General features: G+C 41.1%; 1 pseudogene; it reads left to right on the forward strand.

Moving 5' to 3' along the window:
• The first annotated feature begins 265 nt into the window (after window positions 1–265).
• LOC126074070 (olfactory receptor 7D4-like) lies at window positions 266–1,197 on the forward strand (annotated as a pseudogene).
• Window positions 1,198–11,446: the final 10,249 nt, after the last annotated feature.

Raw genomic sequence — 11,446 nt, forward strand, 5'->3', positions numbered from 1 at the left:
TTTGAATGGTCATATTGGTTTATGTGTATAGATTCAAGTAGGAAAATAAGAACCAGTGAGTAGAAGGTAAAAAGAGATTTTTGCTAAAATATCTAAATAAGTATACACATTTGAAAAGTGCTACCTTTGACTGTGAGAGTCATTTTCTTTGGAAGGACTCAATAACAAAATACAGGTGGTATCGTAAAGGTGATGACTAGCTGAGATGGTAGTTAGGTGTTCATTGAATGTTGCTTTTACTTCCTCCAGCCTACGCACTAACTACATGGAAGCAGAAAACCAAACAAAAGTTTCTAAATTCTTCCTGCTGGGCCTCTCAGAGGATTCTGGACATCAGCTCCTCTTCTATGGGCTCTTCCTGTCCATGTACCTGGTCACTGTGCTTGGGAACCTACTCATCATACTGGCCGTCAGCTTTGACCACCACCTCCACACCCCCATGTACTTCTTCCTCTCCAACCTGTCCTTTGTTGACATCTGTTTCATCACCACCACGGTCCCAAAGATGCTGGTGAACATCCAGACACAGAGCAAAGTCATCTCCTACATAGGATGCCTCACGCAGGTGTATTTCTTCATGATTTTTGCTGGACTGGACAATTTTCTCCTGTCCTTGATGGCTTATGACCGGTTCGTGGCCATCTGTCACCCCCTGCACTATACAGTCATCATGAACCCCCAGCTCTGTGGATTCTTGGTTCTGATGTCTTGGGTCATCATTTTCTGGGCCTCTCTGCTTCATATTCTATTGCTCAGACAGCTGAAATTCTGCATAGGCACTGAAATTCCACATTTCTTCTGTGAACTGGCTCAGATTATCAAATCCGCCTGTTCTGATACCCTCATCATTAACATCTTCTTGTATATGTTGATTATCCTGCTAGCTGTGTTTCCCCTATTAGGGATCCTCTTCTCTTACTCTCAGATTGTCTCGTCTTTAATGAGCATGTCCTCTGCTGGGGGAAAGTATAAGGCATTTTCCACCTGTGGATTTCACCTCTCTGTGGTCTCCTTGTTCTATGGAACAGGCCTTGGATTGGTCTCAGTTCTACTGTGATCCATTCTTCCCAGAGAGTCTCTATTGCCTCAGTGATGTACACTGTGGTCACACCCATGCTGAACCCCTTCATATACAGCCTAAGGAATAAGGATATGAAGGGAGCCCTGGGAAGGATGCTTTGTAGAGCAGCCTCTTAACCATGATGATGGCCACTGGCCTCAGGGCTAAATGGGCATCGAGGTCCCCAAAGCCAAACATTATGAATTTAAATATCCTGATTCTTTTTTCTTCCTGAAAAAACACGCATCATTTCTTCCAATTCCAAAGCAATTATGATTTGGTTTCTACTTGTTATTGTATCATTTTTCCTCAAGTCTGTCCTAAGTGAATCCTTTTGACTCTTTCCTATGTGCTGTCCACAATGTTCCTTCTTTGGTCAGCTTTTTAGAGCTATTCCTGAAAATTCCAACCTTAGATTTACTGCATTAATATTGTTAAGTGCAGATGTGGCTTCCCAAAAGGTTAGTCTCTCAAGCATTGATACCTTTCGCCTTCATTTGGTTATGTGTGTGTTTTTCCCTGAAAGAAAGAAAATTAAATCATACAAGAGCCATAACCAAATGCTTGCCACATCTGGACTGTGCTTATTGTTTTACACATATGATTTCATTTAACCCTGATAATATTTCTTTGAGGTATATTTTTATTCACCCTAGTTTTCAGAGGAAGAGTCTGAGATTGGGATGGATGGAAACCTTGCAAACTTTCATTGAGTTAATACTCTTAGTTTGGCTATCTTACTTTTCATAAGAACAATGACGGGATTTTGAACTTCAAGGATGGGAATCTAGATTTCATAGATGGTTTTTTCAGAAGATTCATAGTAATATACTGCTTTGGATAATATGAGACTTAGATTCATTCTTTTTGGTCCTTGCTTCTTTTCTTCCCTCTTTCTTTCTTCTTCTTTACTTTCTTCCTTTCCTTATTTTGTTTTACCTTATGTCTCATCCTTGCAGTTTTAAGATATATTCCCCAGGATATCAAAACATGTAGTAATGAAATAGAAGTTTTTTCCCCACGTGGTTTTATTTTTTGGGACTCCCTGAACGTGTCATCAGAATGGTAGTTACACACCTGTGGGATATATTCAGAACTTCATTTTTTGAATAGATTATTGGTAGAACTGAGTCTGTTCAGTGAAAGCTAGAATAGTAGATGCTGTCAATCAATGCTCCACCTACATTCCTTGGGGTTGTCTCACCATCTCTATTGCACACCAGTCTGACTGTCAATGGACAGCACCAGCTGGCACCTACTTTGTCAGATGCATGGTGGCAGAAGTGACCCAGAATTAGGTATCTCCAGGGGCAGCCTTCATCGAGAGGTGTACGATATACCTCTTTACTTGGGCGGAATTCTGAGATGGGGGTTTTGCACATATTCCAGAATTTTCTCAGGATGAAAACTGCTCATTCATTGTGGTGGCTGACTCAATGCAATCTTTATCAGATGTATTTAATTCCCTGTGTCACTTCTCTCCCATCCATATTCCTTGCTCTTTTAAGTAAATTTCTTGCGCTTGAATCCTTGTCTCAGTGTCTGCTTCTGTGGAAACCAAAACTAAGAAAGCTGATAACGACTATGAAGGATATTAAGGGAGTCATGAAAGGAACTGGGGACTTTGGGTCCAAAACAAAACTCAGAAGAAACAATTTACTAAAAAATCCTAGTTTGTTAGTGAGAAAAGACTTGTTCGATGTGACTTCAATTCACTTTCATTCCATTAAGTTTAATCAAATGTGCATTTATTGTCTGCTATGTAAAAAGTGAGAAGGAGACCTGTGGGATATGAAAAAGAGAGAAAAAAAAAGATCTCAATTCAGAATAGTAAAAATAATCATATTGGTGTATATTAGAAATCGTTGTAAAGAAAAGTAAATATTTTCAACCCGATATGAATAAATTCATGGAAAACTTTCTGAAAATTTATTTCTGACAGCTTTACTGATGTATGATTTGCTTACCTTGAAATCAACCCATTGCTGTAATCCAATGGTTAAGTAAATTTATTGAGTTACACAATCGTCACCCCAATCCAGTTTTAGAGAGTCATGTACCACAAAGACAGAAACATTTGGTCAGAGGAATCTTAGATTGTGTTGAATATGTGGCATCCCCAATGACATAGGAGTCATGCAGTGCTCCAGGTCCATAAATATTTTAGAAAGCAATATTGTGTATTGTAGTCTTCTCCGGTAATGACCTCCTTTCCATAACTGTATATGAAACATGTAGATAAGGAGAGTGTCCTGTTGCTCTCTCTTGTATTGAATGATTGATTAAAACAACTCCAGGAGTTCTGAATTTATCCTGTAAGACATGTACTTATCATTTGGATGGCATCCTAATAGTATTTGGAAAAAAATAGTGTATTTGTAAACATTTAATTAGAGTAGGAAGAATATCTGTCCTATTTGTTTCATTCAAATCTCTTTCAATCTTATGCTTCCAGATTTACTGATACATTCATTTTATAGAAGGAATGTTTGTCGAGAAGCTACTATGTTTAAAGTGCTAGGGACAAAGTCATGAAGAAAAATAGTTCCTGTCCTTACATAGGTTACATTTCAGTGGGGAAGAAAGAACACGAACAATAGAACCAATAAAAACATTTGAATTGTGGAAAGTGATATGAAAAAAAAAAAAAGAAAAAAAGGAGAAGCACCAAATAAGTGGAGAAAGACTGTGAGATTTATTTCAGATAATATTTTCAATACCATGATAAAATAATAGAAAATGGCTGGAATGTTTTAGATAATACTTTTAATATTGTTCCTCAACAGTGTAGACCAGGGTTTCTCAACCCAAGCACTACTGACATCTTGGGCTAAATGTTCGTTGGTGGGTGTCTTAGGCCAGGTTCTCTAGAGAAGCGAAACCAAGAAAGAGTATAAATATATATAGAGAGAGAGATTTATATCAAGGAAATGACTCATGAGGTTGTAGAGGCTGTGATGTCCTGAGTTAGTGGGTGGGAATAGAGGCTTCTTATGATTCATGTAGCCGCAGAGACTGGCAAACCCAAGATCAGCAACTTGGACAGCAGAGCTGCTGCTCACAGGCTATAAAGTCCAATGAATTACAGGATCAGCAGGCAAGATTGCAGGTAAGCTGCTAACTCAAGTTCCAAGAACTGGAGGTTAGATGAACAGGCGCTAGGCGCAGAATCCAGAATGAGTAAAAGTCTCCGCAGGCTGCCAGAACATCTCCCTACACTCCGTGCAGGCCACACGGCGGAGGAAACTCCCCTTTGACTGATTTGCTACTCACAGCAGATCCCGTTATCGGGTTGATCACATATGAAATCTCAATGGGGAAGTGACCAAAACATCGCACTACTGCCAAAACACTGAGAATCATGGCCTAATCAAGTTGAAACACAACCTTAAGCATCCCAGTCCACCACTTGTCAACTTGGCTCCTGTACACATCTCCTTAAACCATACATAATCTCTGAATAAAGACAATTATAAAGTCAAGCTTACACTTAACATGAAACAACGAACACACCTACAACTGAAAAAACACTAGCTGTGTTTACATCTTATATTCTATAAGTGAAGAAAACAAAAATAATGGTGCACACATAAAAAACAGAAATATTTATGACAATTACAGCCCTCTTTTCTGCAACCAATCACATGACCATAACCGGTATTTAGAACTACAGTCTTTCACCACTCATTCTGTATTCCATTTGCCCTCAGCAAGCACTTCAGCTCATCATGGTTCTTTGCCTGGTGGGGTGACCTGAACCTTCATTCCTGAAGTAGTCATGTCAGAATTGGGTTGCTGAAGTTTTGCGTTGACTTGAACACAGGGCACGGTAGTAGTAACTTCGGTTTTCAGTAGTGCTAAGAGATGCCCTAAGGGATCTGCTGCATTCCAGACATGCCCTTTGTCTTAGTCATCCAGGGCTGCTATAACAGAAATACCACAAGTTGATGGCTTTAATAGACAGAAATTTATTTCCTCACAGTAAGGTAGGCTAAAAATCCAAATTCAGGGCATCAGCTCTAGGGGAAGTCTTTATCTCTCTGTTGGCTCTGGAGGAAGGTCTTTGTGCTCAAACTTCCCCTGGCTGAGGAGATTCTCAGGCACAGGAACCCTGGGTCCAAAGACGTGCTCTGCTCCAGGTGCTTCTTTCTTGGTGGTCTGAGGTCCCCCACTCTCTGCTTGCTTCTCTTTCCTTTTATCTCTTAAGAGATAAAGGTGGTGCAAGACAAACCCCAGGAAACACCCTTTACATTGAAGCAAGTAGGTAACCTGAGTAAGGGTGGTGTTACAATCCCACCTTAATCCTTTTAACATAAAATAGCAATCACAGAATGGAGGGCTACCACACAATACTGGGAATCATGGCCTAACCAAGTTGATACACAAATTTTTGAGCAGACATAATTCAATCCATGACACTTTTCTTACCTCCATTATATAATATCAACCTGATTTCCTCTTGGTAATCATTATCAATCACAATAGCCAGTATAGTAACTCCCTTCTTTACCTGTTGATCCAGAGGAATAAGGAGCCCAAAGTGGCCAGGTGGCATTCTTAGCTTCCAGTTGAGTGGAATCAGTGATGTGTCTCCAGGTGGAAGCATGCCTCCCTTTGGAACTAAGACCTCTAGACCTGCAGAGCATAAGGCCTCAAGAGGAGGAAGCAAAAATCTTGTGAGTGTGTCACTAGGGGCAATAATGAGTGGTGCCACTCCCATTTCCACCCCTTGATTCCTGGACCCATGAATCCTGGCCATGAGAGATACAGCACCACATACTGGACACTGGTTTAGAGCATATACAGCTTTCTGGAGGACATTGTCGCAACCCTGTAAGGTATTGACACCAATCTGTTGCCGTAATTGTGTCTTTATGAGGCCATTTCATCGTTCTATCAAGCCGGCTGCTTCAGGATAATGACAAACATGGCAAGACCATTGAATTCCATAAGCATGGGCCAACTGCCACACTTCATTTGCTGTGAAGTGAATCTGTTGATCCGAGGCAATGCTGTGCAGGATACCATGATGGTGGATAAGGTATCCTGTAAGTCCAAAGATGGTAGTTTTGGCAGAAGCATTGCATGCAGGGAAGACGAATCCATATCCCGAGTGTCTATTCCAATAAGAACAAAATGCTGCCCTTTCCATGATGGAAGTACTCCAATGTAATTAACTTGCCACCAGTTTGCTGGCTGATCACCTCAAGGGATGGTGCCATATCAGGGACTCGGTGTTGGTGTCTGCTTCTGGCAGATTGGGCACTCAGCAGTGGCTGTAGCTAAGTCAGAATTGGTGAAAGGAATTCTATCCCTGCCACCATGACCACTTTGTTCATGAGCCCATTGGGCAATGACAGGAGTGACTGCGGAAAGAGGATAACTAGTTTCCACAAAACTAGTCATCCTAATCACTTGATTGTTAAAATCTTCCTCTGCCAAGGTCACCTTTGGTGAGCGTTCACATGAGACACAGATATCTTCACTTCTTTGGCCCATTCAGAGAGGTCTATCCACATACCTCTTCCTTATAATACTTTTTTATTTTCCAATCACGTTCCTTCCACTTTCCTGACCACCCAGCCAATCTATTGGCAATAGCCCATGAATATCAGTATAAAATTGCACATCTGGCCATTTCTCCTTCCAAGCAAAGTGAACAACCAGGCGCACTGCTCAAAGCTCTGCCCATTGGGAGGATTTCCCTTCACCACTGTCCTTCAGAGAGGTCCCAGAAAGGGGCTGTAGAGCTGCCACTCTACACTTTCGAGTGGTGCCTTCATATGACACAGAGCCATTTGTAAACCAGGCACAAGTTTTCTCTTGCTCAGTCAACTGATCATAAGGAACTCTCCATGAGGCCATAGGTGCAGACTGGGAGGTGGAAGGTAATGTGACAGGAGTGGAGGCCGTGGGCTTTTGGGTCACTTCCTCATGCAACTTACTTGTGCCTTCAGGTCCTGCTCAGGCTATATCTCATAAATACCACTTCCATTTAATGATGGAATGCTGCTGTGCATGTCTAACTTTATGACTTTTGGGGGTCAAATAACACCTAGTTCATGAGGGGCAGCTCAGGCTGCATGGTGACTTATGTCCCATGGTTAAGCATTCCGTCTCTGCTAAGGCCCAGTAACAAGCCAAAAGGTGTTTCTCAAAAGGATAGTGGTTATCTGCAGAGGATGGCAGGGCTTTACTCCCAAATGCTAAGGATTTACACTGTGATTTACCAAAAGGGGCCTGTCAAAAACTCCAAACAGTATCTCTATCTGCCACAGTCACTTTGAGCACCATCAGATCAGCTGGATCATACGGCCCAAGAGTCAGCAACTTGCACAGCACCCTGAACCTGTAGTAGAGTCTTCTCTTCTTCTGGGAACCACTCAAAAGTAGCACCTCTTCTAGTCACTTGATAAATTGTGTGGAGTAAAAAAAAAAAATATTCTGGAGTAGCATACTCAAATGAGGAACAATCCAAAATTCAAAGAGGCCTACTAGGCATTGTGCCTCCTTTTTAGTTCTGGAAGGAGGCACATGCAGTAACATTTCCTTCACTTTAGAAGGCATATCTCAACATTCCACACACCACTGGACCCCTAAATTTTCACTGAGGTGGAAGGTGCCTGAATTTTTGTGGGATTAATTTCCACACTCTAGCACACAATTGTTTGATTAATAAGTCCAGGGCCACTGACACTTCTTCCTTACTAAGTCCAGTCAGCATAATGTCATTAATGTCATGGACCAGTGTGACATTTTGTGGAAGGGGAAGGTGATCAAGGTCCCTGCGGACTAAATTATGATGCAAGTCTGGAGAGTTGATGTAGCTGTGAGGTGGGCAACTGAAGGTGTATTGCTGGCCTTGCCAGGTAAAGACAAACTGCTTCTCATAGTCCTTCAAAACAGGTGTGGAGAAAAAGGCATTAGCCAGATCAATAGCTGCATACCAGGTATCAGGGGATGTATTAATTTGCTCAAGCATTGAGACCACATCTGGAACAGCAGCTGAAATTGGAGTTACCACCTGGTTAAGTTTTTGATAATCCACTGTCATTCTCCAAGATCTGTTTTTTCCACAGACCAAGTAGGTGAGTTGAATGGGCATGTGGTGGGAATCAGTGTCCCTGCATCCTTCAAGTCCTTGATGGTGGCATTAATCTCTGCAATCCATCCAGGAATGTGGCATTGCTTTTGCTTTACTATTTTCCTAGGTAGGGGCACTTCTAATGGCTTCCAGTTAGCTTTTCCTACCATAACAGCTCTTACTCCTCTTGTCAGGGATTCAATGTGGCAGTTCCGCTAATTGCTGAGTATATCTATTCCAGTTATATATTCCGTAACTGGGGATGTCACTATAGGATGCGCTCAGGGACCCCCTGGACCTACAGTGAGATGGATGTGAGCTAAGACTCCATTAATAACCTGACATCCATATGCCCCCACTCTGACTGTTGGGCCACAATGGCATTTTGGGTTTCCTGGGATTAGTGTCAATTCATAGCCAATATCCAGTAATCTCTGAAAGTGTAGTCCCTGGGCCAGCAGTTTCAGCACCACCTGGGAGCTTGTTAGAAATGCAGATCTTTGGCCCACACCCCAGATCTACTGAGTCTGAAATTGCATGGGTGGGTGGTGTCCTGTCATTTTTGTTTTAGTAAACCCCCAGGTGAATCTTATCTCTTCTTTTATTTATTTGTTTGTTTATTTATGTGTTTATTAATGATATCAACCAGGGCATGGTTTTCTCTGTACATTGTCAGGTTTAGGAACAGGGTCAGTAAGTTTCACAGGTATGATAATGGAAGACTACACTTGTTGATGAGACCTCGGGGACAGAAAGGAGAAAGTTTTCATTATACCCTTGGAAATGAGAATTGGAAAAGACTTCTACAGAGGGGATGATGCTTGAACTGAGATCTTCAACTGTAACTTTTCTCTTGGTGGTTGGGGCATGCAACAGGTATTCCAAGGATAGGAGGTTTTGTGAACAAGTGGACATAGCAATCTGGAAAATGTCATCTGTTGTAGCTGGACAAAGGGTCCTCTTCCAGGTTGGGGGGGCGCGGTGTGGAGCCAGAAGATAACAGGTATAAAAGGGCATAAAAGAAACTCTTACAATTCAACAACCACATCCAAATAACCTAAGAAAAAATGGGCAAAAGATGTGAATGGACATTTCTTTAAAAGAGATGTACAAACGGGCATGAAGCACATGAAGGATGCTAACATTATTAGTCGTTAAGGAAATTCAAATCAAAACACATTGAGATATGACTTCACTGCCATGAGGATGACTTTAATAATAAAGATGTTGTTAGGTTGTTAGGTGCCATGGAGTCGGTTTTGACTCATAGCAACCCTATGCACAACAGGATGAAACACTGCCTGATCCTGTGCCATCCTCCCAATTGTTGTCATGCTTGAGCCCATTGTTTCAGCCACTGTGTCAATCCATCTTGTTGAGGATCTTCCTCTGTTTCACTGCCCCTCTACTTTACTGAGCATGATCTCCTTCTCAAGGGACTTATCCTCCTGATAACATGTCCAAATTATATGAGGCGTTATATCCCCATCCCTGCATCCCAGGAGCATCCTGGTTGTACTTTTTCCAAGACAAACTTGTTCATTCTTTTGGCAGTCCACTGTATGTTCAATGTTCTTTGCCCAATACCACGGTTCAAAGGTGTTAATTCTTATACCTTCCTTATTCATCCTTCAGCTTTCACATGCATGTGAGATGACTGAAAAAACTATGCCTTGGGTCAGGTGTACCTTAGTCTTCAAGGTAACACCTTCGCTTTTCAAAACTTTAAAGAGCTATTTTGCAGCAGATTTTCTGATGCAATGGGACTTTTGATTTCTTGACTGCTGCTTCCATGGGTGTTGTTTGTGGAGCCAAGTAAAATGAAATCCTTGACGATTTCATCTTTTCTGCATTTATCATGATATTGCTTATTGGTATAGTTGTGAGGATTTTTATGTTCTTTATGTTGAGGTATAATCCGTACTGAAGGCTGTGCTTTTTGATCATCATCAGTAAGTGCTTCAAGTCCCCTTCACCTTCAGCAAGCAAGGTCATGTCATCAGTATAATGCAGGTTGTTAATGAGTCTTTCTTCAGTCTTAATGCCCTGTTCTTCATACAATCCAGCTTATTGGATTACTTGTTCATCATACAGATTGAGTAAGTATGATTAAAGGATACAACCCTGACACACAACGTTCCTGACATTAAATACCGCAGTATCCCCTTGTTCTGTTTGAACCACTGCATCTTGATCTCTGTACAGGTTCCTCGTGAGCACAATTAAGTGGTCTGAAATTCTTATTCTTTCAAATGTTATACATAATTTGTTATGATCCACATAGTAGAATGCCATTGCATAGACAATAAAACACAGGTAAACACAGGTAAACATCTTTCTTTTACTCTTTGACATCTTTCTGATCCATCTTGCAGCAGCAATGATATACCTCATTCTATTTCCTTCTCTGAATGCAGCTTGAATTTCTGGCAGCTCCCTGTTGATATACTGTTGCAGCAGCTTTTGAATGATCTTCAACAAAATTTTAATTCCATGTAATATTTATGATATTGTTTGATAATTTCCTCATTCTATTGGATCATCTTTCTTGGAAATAGGCATAAATTGGATCTCTTCCAGTCAATTGGCCTAGAAACTGGCTTCCAATCTTCTTGGCATAGACGAATGAGCATTTCCAGTGTTGCATTCATTTGCTGAAACATCTTAATTGGTATTCTGTCATCTCCTGGAGCCTTGTTTTTCACCAAAGACTTCAGTACAGCTTGAACGTCTTCCTTCAGTACCATCATGTGCGGACCGTATGCTACCTCCTGAAATGGTTGAATGTCAACCAATTCTTTTTGGTATAGTGACTCTGTGTATTCTTTCCATCTTCTTTTAATGCTTCCTGAGTCATTTAATATTTTCCCTGAAGAATCCTTCAGTATTGCAACTCCAGGCTTGAATTTTTTCTTCAGTTCTTTCAGCTTCAGAAATGCTAAGTGTGTTCTTCCATTTGGTTTTCTACATCCAGGTCTTAGCACAAGTCATTATGATGCTCTGCTTTGACTCCTCCAGCTGTCCTTTGAAATCTTCTATTTAGCTCTTTTACTTAGTCATTTCTCCCTTTCACTGTAGAAACTCAATGTTCAAAGGTAAGTTTCAAAGTCTCTTCTGACATCCATTTTGGAATTTTTCTTGTTTCCTCTCTTTTTAATGACCTCTTGCTTTCTTTACATATGATGTCCTTGATGGCATTCCACAACTTGTCTGGTCTTCCGACATTAGTGTTCAACTCGTCAAATCTGTTGCTGAGATGGTTCAGGAGGAATTGCTCAAAGTCGTACTTTTGCTCTCGTGGA

Source organism: Elephas maximus, chromosome 3 (genome assembly GCF_024166365.1).
Source record: "Elephas maximus indicus isolate mEleMax1 chromosome 3, mEleMax1 primary haplotype, whole genome shotgun sequence".
Lineage (NCBI taxonomy): Eukaryota > Metazoa > Chordata > Mammalia > Proboscidea > Elephantidae > Elephas > Elephas maximus.